A 12,966-nucleotide genomic window follows, 5' to 3' on the forward strand; every position below is an offset into this window, starting at 1 on the left:
TGGCCGTCGTGTTTAACCAGAGTCGCCGCTAATGCCGTTTCAGCCGAGGTGCGGACGGGGCGCAGCTGTCTGAATCGGGCTCTGATTTATTTATTAATTAATTGCTTAAAATAAAATCCCTTGTATTTTATTTGTTTCCCTCTCGTCGACCCGTGGTTTAAATCCCTGCTCCTAGGCGGGGTCTGCAGCCCTCGAGCAGCGGGATGGGGCGCAGTGCAGCTCGGAGGGTTTATCCCCGTGCCCCTCTCCGGAGGTTGCGGGAGCAGAATGCGCTCTTTGCCCAGAGGGACGCTGCTGGGCCCGTCGGCTGTTTGATGGCTTTTTGATGGCCGGTGCTGCCTTTGTGGTGGCCATCTGGTGCCGGGATGGCTGCGGGGCTGGGGGCAGGATTAGGGCTGGGGGAGGGCACGGGTAGGATTTCAGCGCTTGCTGCAGGTAGAGGGAGAGCCGGGGGGATTAGGGGGTGTTTTTCTGGAAGCTGCAGAGAGGAGAAGGTTGGGAGAGGGGGAGGGGTTGGGAGAAAGCAGCTTTTCCCTTTTCCCCTCGGAAGTGTCCCTGGTTTGCTGTGTGGGGGAGCACGGGGATGGGAGTTTAGGGCAGGGGATGAGAAAAATCCACAGCAAATCTGCTCTGATCTTCTGCAGCCGACGCCGTGACCCTTGGGAATCATCTCTGCTTGGATGGGGTCAGTGGGTTTGCTCCCTGCTGCTTCCTATGGATTCAGTGACCTCCTCTCCCCAGAGATCCGCTTAAATTCAAACATTATCCTTTACTTAAGGAAGCTGTGGCCTGTCCCTGCGCTCGGTGGCAGAAGCTGTGTGTCCCCATCCTTCTGTCCTTCCCCCATCACCAGATGGGCTGCAGGAGATGGGGATGCAGAGCTCTGCCCGTGTGTTCCCCGAGCAGGAGGAAAAATCCCAGATTCTGGGCAGTTATTTCAGCATAAAAAGGGAAAATCCCTCATTTTGGGCTGGAAAGGGGAAAGGTTTGCCTAGGGAGATCTGCTGGCCTGCCACGTGTTCCTGTAGTGCCAAGCTGTGGGTTCTGAAACCAAATCATCTATTGTGTTTCTCCAGCATGGGTGGGTTTGGTGCTGTGGGTGCTGCAGGACAGCCCTGCTGCCATCGCTGTGAGCAGTGCTGGGGGCTCAGAGCGTTGGGGTGCTGCTGAGATGGATGGCTGCTGCGTTGGATGGTTGCAGTGCTGCCTTCCTGGAAGGAACGGGATTGCAGTCCATTACCAGGAGCCCATTTCTCTTACTGGAGGTGGGCGTCACACAGGCGTGAGAGCTGCTTGCTGAGTGCAGCCGGTTCCTCGCTTGTGTGCCATCAAAGTGCTCGGCAGCACGTTCCAGAGCAATATCCTGCCATGAGTGATGGGCCCGCGCTGTGCTTTATGCACTGCCCTGAGAGGTGGGAATGTGTAAATCGCGCCATCCAAATGATTTAGCCCCAGGTAGAGCTGTGATTCAAAATGAATTTCTATCCCTGCTTCTCCCTTGCGCCGGCACTGGAGTAACTGTGTGCTATAAAACAGGAGGAAAATTGCAGCAGTGCGTGGGGCTGATCCCGTCCCCTATTCATCCCCTGTCCCATTCCCTGTCGCTGGTGCAGGATCAGGGCTTGCTGACCAGCTCCTGCCTCGCCCTGAGCACGGAGAACACAGCTTCCAGCACGCTTAATAGGGAAGATGAGTGACATGCTGAAAGTGGCTTTAGGTTTTATGCAAAGCCAATGATGCTTAAGCCAGCTGGTAGATTTTAGGTTTCTCAGCAAGTTAAGTTGGACAAAAGGTTCCTTTGGAAAGAGTCACAGATCTGGCAGAGGGCGGATGGGGGCAGTGGGGGCTGTGGGTGGCTCAGATCTCATATCAGCCCCCTGGGGAGGTGATTTTTGGGGGGAAATCAGCAAAAACAGGGAGTGGGGGCAATGTGATATCCAGGCTCATCCACTCCAGGATGCAGAGGGGGGGTGAAGCCCAAAGCCCCATCCCTGCTGGGTCTCAGCTTTGCCCAGTGTGGATCATGACACAGGTGCTCTCGCTTTGAGGAATTATTTACTCCACCTTTAATCACGTCACCATTTTGGGCTATAGAAATTAGAGCATGCCTGTTATTTCTAGAGAGAGATGTCCATTGCTGCTCCTTACCTGTCAAGAAGTAAGTTTTGTGGGTTGCCAAATAAAATTCCTAGTTCAAAGTGTTTCTGTAATGCATTAAAGTTTATGAAGCATTGAATAAACTTCCTTTGTGTGTGGTGGTGTCCGGCAGCAGCCAGCAGTCAGTGCCACATCCTGGCCATGGCTGCTGCCTGCTGGGTGGCACAGCGGTGGGCACAGCTCTGTGCTGTGCCTGGTGGCTCTCAGCTCATCGTGGCTGCAGTTTTTCTTCTCTTCCTCCAAAGGACTCTGAAGGACAGGTGGTGATTGCAGATTTAGGGTGCCCAGTTGAAGCTAAGAGGTTGGATCTACAGCTCCATCAGTTCTCAGAGCCCCATCTGCTGACCCTGAGCATCTCCAGGGATGGGGCACCCACCACATCTCTGGGCAACCTGTGCTGGTGCCTTCATTGTAAAAAGCTGGAACTGAAATGATCTCTGTGTGTGGTGCTAAAAACCAAACTGATGTGCAGCAAAACAATAGGGGGGAATTCCATTTTGTGCTCCTATAACGACAAACCTTGCTCACGTTCCTCCTGTGATTTATGGAATTACTGAGCGGCTGTGATGGAATTACAATTTCATCAACAATCAATTCTGTGATTCTGTGAATTACAGCTCCATGTTACACGATGGGGTATCAATCACAATAAACAGCATTTTCCCCTTGGTGGCGGTGGGTGCACAGACTGGAGGTGGTGGTGGGAGATCCGGGCTCAATGGTGCCTCCCCGATCACTGAGTGTGCTGTTGGGAATGGTGGATGCCCTCTTTCTTGTGTGTTTCTGGATTAAAAATTCACAGTGAGCAGCAGCTGGGGCAGTGCATGAGCATTACATCATCTGGTTCGTACTCTTGTTGTGATGGATGGCTCCTGCAGCCGGCGCTCCCGCTTGCTGTATCAGAACGTATTTCAGTGGATCTTGCACCGCTGCCCTCCATTCTCTTTGTGTCCCCAATGGAGAAGGCTCTATTCAGTGGTTCCCTGAGCTGCCAACGCAGCATCCCCTGCTCTCTTGCAGGACAGAGCCCTGAGGAAGGCAGGGAAGTGGAAGGGCAGCGCACAGCTCCAGATGGGCTCAGTTTGGGGTGGGTGGTGGGGATCCCCCTCCCGCACTGTGACTGCTCCCATCGCACTCCCTGGAGAATCCCCCTCTCCCTCCTCGCCTCGCTGGAAGGGGATCACAGCTGCTGAGCAAATGTTAAGATAATAGTGTTATTACGGAGTAATTATACCGTGAGTTATTGAATTAAAAGTGATGAGATTGCCTGCAATGCTGACGGGGGAGGAGGGAGAGGCGGTGGGAGCGCAGAGATGGGGAGGGGGAGCGCACAGAGAGCCCAATAAATTTCCTTTTGTCGAGAACTCCCCACTGCTGGGACCAGAGCGGAGAGTGAATGAAAGGGAAGCTCAGGGAGCTAATAAATAACCCATTTCCCTGAGAATAGACAGTATAATTAGAAACGCGGCCCTCTGTTCCATGTGTGCCCCGGGGTGGGATCTGCCCAGTGATGAAGCAGGAGATAACCAGGGATGTCGTGTGGTTGTGAGCCGGTGGGGAAGGAGATGCGTCGTTCCTCTCCTTCTCTGGAAGACTAATTGAAGATTTATGTTGCGAAACCTCAGTGACTGGCTGTGCCTTTGAGCCTCTCCATCAGTAACTTGGGTTGGTTGTACGCTTTTCTTGATGTTTTCTTGGGGTAAGGCTGCTTTGCAGCGTAACCCAAACAAGATTTGGCTTTTGTTTTATTTTTCCCCCCTTTCTCTCTTCTCTGTTTTCCTTAAAAGGAACACATTGCCCCCAAACCTTTGATCTTAGATAACTCCTCTCATCCCAGGCAGGGATTTACCTCTAAGTGCAGCATCCCCAGTGTAGCGTTGGTACTGCTGTGCTCTGGATGCTCTGCATTCCTGCAGCTGATCTGTGCTGGGAGATCCCACCGCCGCACTGCACACACAGCTGAAACTCCTCCCAGAAGGAGGGTGGGATCATAGTGTGTCATAGAGCCTTCACCTGAGCTGCCTCCACCTCGGCCAGTGCTGCAGGGATGCTCCGTGGGCATGGGCAAGCTGCAGAGCAGTGGGACTGGCAGGGAGCAGCGTTGGGCTGCACAGCCTTCAGGAGACCTGAAGTTTCACAGTGGAATTAATGAGACCCGGGCTGCTGTCTCCGTGCTGTCCCAGCAGGTTGTGTGTTGCTGGGCGGCTTGGGAGGGGGTCTGATGGAGCAGTGATGGCTCCTGGGATGTGCTTTGATGGACTGAAGGGAAGTGTGGAGTGTTTACCTCCCTTTGCATTCTAGGAAGCCCTAATAAAAATACACAAGTGCGTTAATAATGGAACTGTTTTGAGGATTATTAAGCTATTATAAAAGAATGGAAGAAAATCTGCCTGCCATTATGTTCTCTGCCACGAGATATTTAAATTAATACTCCTATAGCAGCTCCTTCAGAAATCTCAAGGCACTTCACCATCCCCAGTGAATCACATTGCTGGTGTTCGGTAGCTCCTGCATGCCTTGCTGTTACATGGCACAGGGGCAGGCTGACCATTGGGTGCAGGGATTGATGTGAGCCCACCGCAGCCCTGCAGCCCCTGGGGGGGGCGTGCTGCCCTCCTCCCCCCGTGCTGCTGCCCTGCAGTCCTTGATGCTCTGCCTTCCTTCCACCAAGCCGCTGCCGCTGCATTGTTTACAGCTCTGCCCGTACCCGTAGCAGGGAAGCCCATAAACCCTGATATAATGTTATTTACTTGTAAAAGGCAATTTGTAAAGATCTGTCTGGGGGCTGCTGTCACCATTTCCATGGGATTTATTTCCCCTTTATTTACAGTTTATGTGCATGTACAGGCGGTTCTTCTTCCCCGTCATAATCTGAAACTCGGCTGTCCTTTGGGCACTGCTGTCACCATTGCTGGCTGTGGGCTGTGGGTTCCCAGCTGCCTCCTGTGGATGCTGGCTTTAGTTCTGAGCATGGAGAGGAAGATGTGTGTCATTGCACTCAGCTCAGGTCTTCCTCACTCAGGAGGGTTCCTCAGTGCTGCAGGGGTTGTATTAAATTCTTGGCTTTAGTTTTGGGTAAATAAATGAAGAATTCCCTAACATTGGTGCACGCGTCGTTTGGTTCAGGAGCGCAGCTAATTGCACGGAGTAGTGCTGTGTGTGCACGGAGGTTTGGGGCTCTCAGTTCACCCACATATAGCAGCACTGAGTGGAGTAGATCAGTACCTACAAATGTGAATTGCCAACGTTTGGTGCACGCTCAGGATTTCTCTTTCTTTGTGCTTTATAGCAGTCCCTCCCAAAGTAAAGGCTCAGCTCCTCTCCATGCTGGGTCTCCTTGCTGGCAGACAACTTGTGCCTTGACAGGGAGCAGCCAGGAGCTGCTCTGGGTTTTGGTATCCACATGCCATCCCGCAGCCCCTTGGAACAAACCCGGCTCAGATCCCAGCCCTGCGTGCTGGCCCAGGGCTCTTCCTTACAGAGCACAGGAGGGAGCTGAGCTGGCAGAGCCGCATGGCACGTGGAGCAACACGCTGTAGATGTTCTAAAAAAGCCCAGCACAATCAAATAGGAGAAGTGGTAGTGGAGCTCTTTGAAAGCTGTTCAAAGAGACCTTGTCGATGTGAAACTCCTATTCATGTTTTTCATTCCTCCTCCCTCTTTGGTTTGTTGATACAATCTTGGAAGTGGGAGGATTTACAAAAACGCACACGTTTTCAAGCTGCTGCTTCAGACACCTTTTTTCCTTCGTTGGACTTGTTTGAAATACCAACACGGAAATCGGAGCCCTCCTCTCTTCTCTTCAGACCCCAGAAGTTGGATTGCTGTGGATGTGCCCTGCTGTGTCCCCTCACCATGCCGTGCACTGGGCCAGCCCTGTAGCTGCCATCCATCACCCAGACCCGCTATGAAGCCCCTCTGGTGACTCCTACGCAGCTCTGTGCTGCGGGAATGAAGTGTGAGTCCTCGAGGGGACTCATCCATCCTGACCAGGAGTGTTGAAGGCCATCTGAAGTGGTCCTGAAGCTGAATCATAGAATCGTTTGAATTGGAAGGGACCTTTAAAGGAAGAAAGAAGGAAGAGGAGCATCTTCCAGCCTGCACCGGAGCTTCTCACCATCAGGGCATCTCTGCAGTGAACATTGCTCCTGCACATCATGCAGCAACAGGGAGCAGCAATGTGCTTGGGCTGAGGGATAATAAAGTCATGGAAATGTGGAATGGTTGGGCTGGAAGGGACCTTACAGCCCCCTGGCCCCACAGCTGCCATGGGCTGCATGCCCCACAGCTCAGGCTGTCCAGGGCCCCTCCATGGGCCCCTCCAGGGATGGGGCACCCACAGCTCTGGGCAGTGCTGGGGCCTCAGTGCCCTCTGAGTGAAGAATTTCTGCCTCACATCTGGTCTGATTCTCCCCTTTGAGTTCAAAGCCATTCCCTGTTCTCCTCCCTCTATCTGGCTGTGTATAGTCCGACTCCCAGCCAGGGAAGTCTCTATCCAAGCGGACAAATTTTCATACCATTAACAAGTGAAGGCAAAACCTGTGGGGTCCCTTGGCTTCTTGTTCCTCAGGCAGCTCCTTGGAGTGCTGTGTATGCTCTGGCTCCGGGCGATGCTCTGACAACGCTCACATTTGTTCTGGCACTGCTGCCCAGAACTGCGTGTGCTCCATCCCTGGAGGTGCCCATGGAGGGGTCCTGAGCAGCCAGAGCTGTGGGGCACGGAGCCCATGGCAGGGATGGGGCTGTGGGCTGTGAGGTGCCTTCAACTGAGCCCTGCTGTGGTTCTGTGAGATCCCACCCAGGCCCTGCAGTGTGGGCTGTGTCGGAGCGCGGTGCCCGGGCTGTGCTGCTGCCAGGCAGTGGTTTGGGGCGCAGAGCCAACACCTTTACCTCTGTTTGGCTGTTGGGCTGTTGGGATGATTGTTCTGAACGTCTGTCGCTGGGAGCTGTGGAAAGCAGTGCGTGCCGTCCTGTTGGAACTTGTTCATCCATGAGTTAAAAGGCTGTTTTGAACCTTCAGGATATTTAAAAAAAAAGTGTTTTTCACCTTCCTTCTCCCAGTTCTGCAGTAGGGCCGTGCCAGGAGCTTTGTACTGGGAGGTGTAGCTGCAGCCAGTTGGGGCCGGTGGCTGCCTTTGGGGCTGCTGCTCCCTCTCCTTTCTGCCCATCCTACACGGCTCCCAGCACAGTACCATGGGGCAGGAGCTGTGGGTCAGGAAGTGCCCGTGTCTGAGTTCCCTCTGTGATGCTGCTCGCTTTTGTGGGGTGGGGAAGAAACCTTTCCTTTGATGGACAGCAGAGGTTTGGGCAAGAGCCGTCAGTCCCTTTGCTGCTCCCTGGTTTCCTTTGCCCTGAGAGCTGAGCTTTGCCCCCTGGTGTCCCTTTCTTTTTGTCTGGGGGAAAGGCAGCAGCTTGGGGCTGCGATGCTCCTCTGCATAGACATCTTTGTATCCCCTGGAAAGCTGGATTTACTCTGGAATAAGCTGGATCCTGCTCACAATGGTTCTGCTGGAAGAGCAGTGATCATCAAAGTCCCTCTAATTCTCAATCAGTCAGCTTGCCCAAGGCTTTTAAAATTGCTTAGATAAACTGCATTAAAAGTTAGATCTGAGTTAACCTTCCCGTGCACCATCAGCCCCAGCTGCACTGAGTGGGGTTGCCGACATGTCGGGTGCGCTCCATCCCCGCGGGGCCCGGCCCTTGGCACAGGTCTGCTGCTCCAGGGTATTTTTAGAGAAGATAAGAGAGGTGGCAGGAGAGAGGGCCTCATTGCAGGCAGCTCCAGCTCTTTAATTATGTTTCTGGTCTGGAAAATTATATGGCTCCTAGAGCATAAGTAGAGGACAGGAAGGAAGGTAATTGCCTTGCTGGGTTTCCTTGTGCACCCCTGGAGACCAAGCCGTGTTTGGCTCCATAGGGAAATGCAAAACGTGGCTTTGTGGCCGTGCCCCTGTCCTGCTCAGGGGGGTACGTGGGGCATGAGACCCTCATATTTCCTCTGCATTGCATCTCCAGAGCAACCCCAGTTTCAGGTGGGTAACACAGCAGGGCTCTGTGTGCTGCCATCCATCACCACACTCTGCTGCAGGAGCTGCTCTGGTTCTACAGGAGAGAGGGCAGGAGCAGCAGCTCTCTCTTCTAAGTGCTATTTTTTAAATATAGACAAGTCAGATTTTGATGCATCCCATTAAAAAGCGCCCAAAGCTCCACACTGATGGTGGTGATTTTTCCTCTTATTGCCTTTGGTGCAGCCCGGCAGTGGGGCTGAGGGCCGTGTGCTGGGAGCCCCACAGCAGCCCAGACCCGAAGCCTTCACTGGGTGCCATGGTTCTGAGCAGGACAACCTTCCTCTAGGTGGGACCTCACCATCTGGGCACTGTCAGCCCCATTGCATTCCCAGTGCTCTTGGGACACAGAGGGTAGGGAGTCCAGCAATCTGCTGATTCTGCTGGGAGAAGAAAATGAAAGGTGTGGATCAGGGGAAGGAGGCTGGTTAATTGTGCTGGGTGGTGGGAAGGGACTCGTGGGAGTGCAGCTGCCAGTGGAGGAGGAAATTCAGGCTTCAGCCTCCAACCTGTGTGCAGTCCTGGAGCCGTCCCAGCCCATGCCCTGGCTTTAACCCTCTCTGCCTGGCCAAGGGCTGGACGTGTGGGATTTCTTTTTCCCCTTCTGCCTCCCAGCTCCCAGTATAAATACATGGAGCAAAGCCGCTCTGTTTATTGAACACAAATAGAAGATAAAATAGTGGAAAACTAATTTTTTCATGCTCATTGGTGGGAAAGATTAAAATTATGCAAATCCTCGGCAGCGAGCTTGGTGCAGAGATAAGGGGATGTTCAAGTCGGCTGGCTGCCTGCTAATTCACTCATTGAAAAAGAAATGAGCAGGAAAGCTGCGATCGGCGTCAGCAGCCCTCCCAGTGCGCGTGGGCTGGGAGGGAACCGCACAGAGAGCCGCCGGGGGAGCATGGGGCCCAATGCAGCCTTGGGTTGGGTATAAGGAAAAAGGGAAGAAGTTTTTGACTTCAGAGAAGGTGAAGCAGTGGCACAGGTTGGTGGGTGCCCCGTCCCTGGTTAGGCTGTGAGCTCTGAGCATGGCCTTGTTTGTTGTAGGGGGGTTGGAGCATGTGGTCTTTAGAGCTCCCCTCCAACCCAAGCCATTCCATCATTCCATGGCTGTTGGAGCTGCCCCAGCAGTGCATGGGGATGCCTGCAGCTCCGTGGGGGTGCATGAAGCCTCAGAGCTGCTGTGCTCATCTCTCTGTCCCCCATGTGCAGCAATTTGGATGGGATGGTTGGGCTGCAGCCCCCCAGCCCCACACAGCACGGCTCAGACAGACGGCTGCGGGCAGAGGGAGCCCAGTGCCAGCACGAGCTTTGGGAGCAATTGTCTGCCTTCCTGTCAAATCAATATTTATTCACAAAATCTATTTGTTTGCTTTTGTCATTGAAAACTCTGATGGTGGTGGTTTGCTTTTTTTCCACCCCGTTTTGTTCCCTGTGTGTATTTTTGGCTGTGCAGTGCTGCCGTTGGCTCCAGCTGCTTTCTGCAGCCCCAAACCTCTTCTGCAGGGGGGCAGAGCTCCGTGCTGGGCTCCCCGTGGTTCCTTCACCCACTTGCAGCACGGTGGGGCAGTGTTCAGCCCTGTGCTCACCGGGCAGCACTCAGCCCATTGCCGGGCCCTTCTTTGTCTGCCCTCGGCCAAATCACGCACAGCTAAATTGAGCTGTGGCAGGCAAAAGTGTGAGGTGTATTATTAGGAACAGGGAGCTCTTGTTCCACAGCTGCTGCCGCTGCTGCCGCTGCCGTTGGTAATTAATGTTTGAGGAATTGCAGATCTTCATTAGGAGAACAATTAGATTAACGAGAGAGCCCGAACTGAGGCTGCAGTGGGAAGGGGTGGGGAGGCTGAGCAGCCGGCTGTAGCCGGGCAGTGTTGGCAGGCAGAGCGCAGGGAGAGGCACATGGGGCTTAGCAGGGTCTGAGGGCTGCATGGTTAAAGGCTTTAATTGGTGCCCGCATTGCTGGGGACACCAAACCCTGCAGGCACCCCGGGGTCACCTCACTGCAGTGCTCACAGCAGCAGGGAATGCTGCGCTGCTCCTTGCTGCCCCTCTGCCCCACGTGTTCCTCCCCATGCTCATGGCACAGTGCTGCCCCACTGCCCGCTGGACACAGAGATTTGCTCAGCATCACTGATGTGTGAGATCACAGCAAGTGAAGGTGGGGGGGGGTTGGAGCTGTGCATTTGGAAACTGTTGGGGGCAGAATGGTGCCCAGCCTGCTATAAAGCCTGCTCGGCCGGCCATCCGTCCATCTGTAAATGTTATTGCATGTTTAATTCATGCCCACTTCTCCTGGGCTCAGCATTACAGAGCTGTCTGTGTGGATGTGCGGCTCCCAGACCCCCTTTGTGCTATCTCTGTGGTGATGGACTGATAACAAAGAGCCCGAGGTGATCTCACAGCTCCTCCAAAACCCTGCGGCTGCTGCGAGGGGAGCACAGAGCTCTGTGCTGCCAGGTGGAGGCTCTGAGCTGTGGCAGTGGGATTCCCAGCATCCTCTCGCGAGCTCTGCTCCCACTGCTTGCTGCAGGAGGGCTGTGAATGCTTATAAATGTTTTAAGCAGTCTCTGATGCATCCGTGGTGCAGATGGGCTGTGGATGGGATGCTTTATCCTGGCCAGTGACACGCAGCGGCCGCGGGTGGGATGGCTGCAGGAGGAAAGCACCGCACTGCTCGGAGCAGAAAGGGAAGAAAATCCCATTTAATAGGGGCAACCCAGTGGGGTGAGACTGTGCTGGTAGGTGGGAGCTGGGGAACGCTGAGGATGCTGCTGCTGCTGCTTGTTTAGCAGCCTCTTAATTTTGCATCTCGTGCAGGATGAGGATTGCAGTGGAGCTCTTTGTGCTCTGCGGTGCATTGAGGGGACTCCCGCAGGCACCCACTGGAGCTCAGCCTTCTGCAGGGATGTGACGAGAGCCAAAGGCTCCCCTCCGTACAAGAGGCAGACTTACATCAGGGGGAAATCAGGCACGGGTGTGGAAGTTGCGCTGCTGACCTTGAGGCTGTAGCCGGGCTGCGGGGCTGAGCTCCTGAATTCAGGTGAGATCACAGCAGTGAGCAGTGGATGGCTTTTTTCTTTCTCTCCTCCTTCCTTAATCTCCCCTGGCTGGTGGATCTGAGATGCAGGTTACCTGTTTGAGCAGGGGAAGGGTTTTACTTATCCGCTGTCTTGCAAACTCAAAAGCAAATCCTTGTGGAGTTGAGCCCTCTGCGTAGTTTGGTGCAGGACGGGAGCACTCGGCGCGGCAGCGGTGCAGGAGCAATGCAGGAGAGATGGGCTGGTGAGGACAGCCCTGGGAGCAGCACTGTGTGTCCTCACACTGCCCGTGTGTCCCCAGGGCCTGCGGGGAGCACAGACCGAGGCGATGGATCAGCACCGGCTCTGATGAGGAGATTGAGCTCTTGTGAGAGCACAGCTGACAGCCTGCACTGCTCCAGAGCCCTGAGCTGGCACTGAGTACCACGGAAATACCCCATGTCCCTAATTAATCTGCTTTCATTTTTTCTTTCCTTTCATGTTTTCAGCTCTTTTCTCTCTTTCCCAGGGAGGTGGAGCCTCAGCCCACCTGACCTGGGGTGGAAAAGTTCCTCTTGCCCACTTGGTCTCAGACACCAGAACAGCTGTTGCATTTCTGCTGTTGATAGGCTGCTCTTGGGCTCTTTGTCGAGTTCTTGCCTGTTTTCCTGTTCCTCCTGCAGTGCCCACAGCTCCGCTCTCACTGTGTCTGCAGGCAGGGAGCAGCAGCTCTCCCCTGTACACCCCCCCCCCCCGTGCCCATTGCTTGGGATGGCACCAGGCATGTGCATGCACAGATGGACCAGGAAATATGTGTGTGTGTGTGTGTGTGTGTGTGTGTGTGTGTATCTGCTGTGTCTGTATGTGTGTGCACACCAAGCACTGAGTGGCACCGCAGCTTCGCGCTCCCAGCGCTGTCTTAGTGTGCAGTTTCTTCTGGTTTCCCACATCGTAAAAAGGGATAATGCTGTCATATTAAAGCACTGGGAGATCTGTGGATGAAAAGCAGCGCGGAGGACTGAGACAGTCCTGATCAAAGCTCTTTTTTCTCCATCTGTGTTTGTTTCCCCATGGAAGATAATACTCTGCTTCTTTCTTGTAAATATTGTTTTTAAGATCTAAGCAGCTCCACGATGATAAGCAGTCATGCTTAGCCATGAAGGGTCTGCTCTGGATGCTCTAATTGCGTGTGCCAAGGCTGTGGCCTGTGTTTTGAAGCGGGCTGGGGATTTGTTCTGAGCACAGAGAAGGAGCCCTGGAAGCAGAGCTGCTTTTGGGGCTGAGGAGCCTGGTTCAACAGGCTGCTGGGGCTACAGAGCATTAGGATTTCCCTATTGAGGTGGTCAGCTTCCCTGTGTCTCATGGGGCTGAGCAAGGTGCAGAGCTGCAACACCTCTCTTCTGCATGGCTGGTGGGGAGCTACGAGGGCCACAGTCTCCCTCTGTTTGTTAGGATTGTGCTGGCCAGCACTGCTGGCTGCAGGGGAGATCCCTCACGCTCTATTTCCCCAGGAGGCGAGGCTGGCTGGACAGAACTATGTGGACGTGGGGACATGGTGCCCGGTGGCAGCTCCTTGCTGCCAGCACCCAGAGCACAGCGTGTCCCAGGCCGGTCCCAGCTGCTCCAGCCTCCACCATCCCTGTCCCTGCAGGGCTGGAATTGCCTGGGGAGCAAGAGAAAAGCAGGGGTTCCTCTGCTGTCCTCAGGGGAGGTGACAATGAGCCATC

General features: G+C 54.2%; 1 protein-coding gene across 14 annotated transcripts in view; it reads left to right on the plus strand.

The window, feature by feature from the left end:
• Positions 1-12,966, plus strand: part of PTPRS (protein tyrosine phosphatase receptor type S) — a 106,470-nt gene that overhangs the window by 2,657 nt on the left and 90,847 nt on the right. The window contains exon 1 of one of the 14 annotated variants that reach the window (XM_015886429.2): positions 11,247-11,262. The exons of the other annotated variants lie outside the window; for them this stretch is intronic. The gene's annotated coding sequence lies outside the window, so the exon portion shown is untranslated. Of the gene's footprint in view, positions 1-11,246; positions 11,263-12,966 lie in introns of those variants that run through there. 14 annotated transcript variants of the gene reach the window in all.

The sequence above is a fragment of the Coturnix japonica genome, chromosome 28, assembly GCF_001577835.2.
Source record: "Coturnix japonica isolate 7356 chromosome 28, Coturnix japonica 2.1, whole genome shotgun sequence".
In the NCBI taxonomy this organism is placed as follows: Eukaryota; Metazoa; Chordata; class Aves; order Galliformes; family Phasianidae; genus Coturnix; species Coturnix japonica.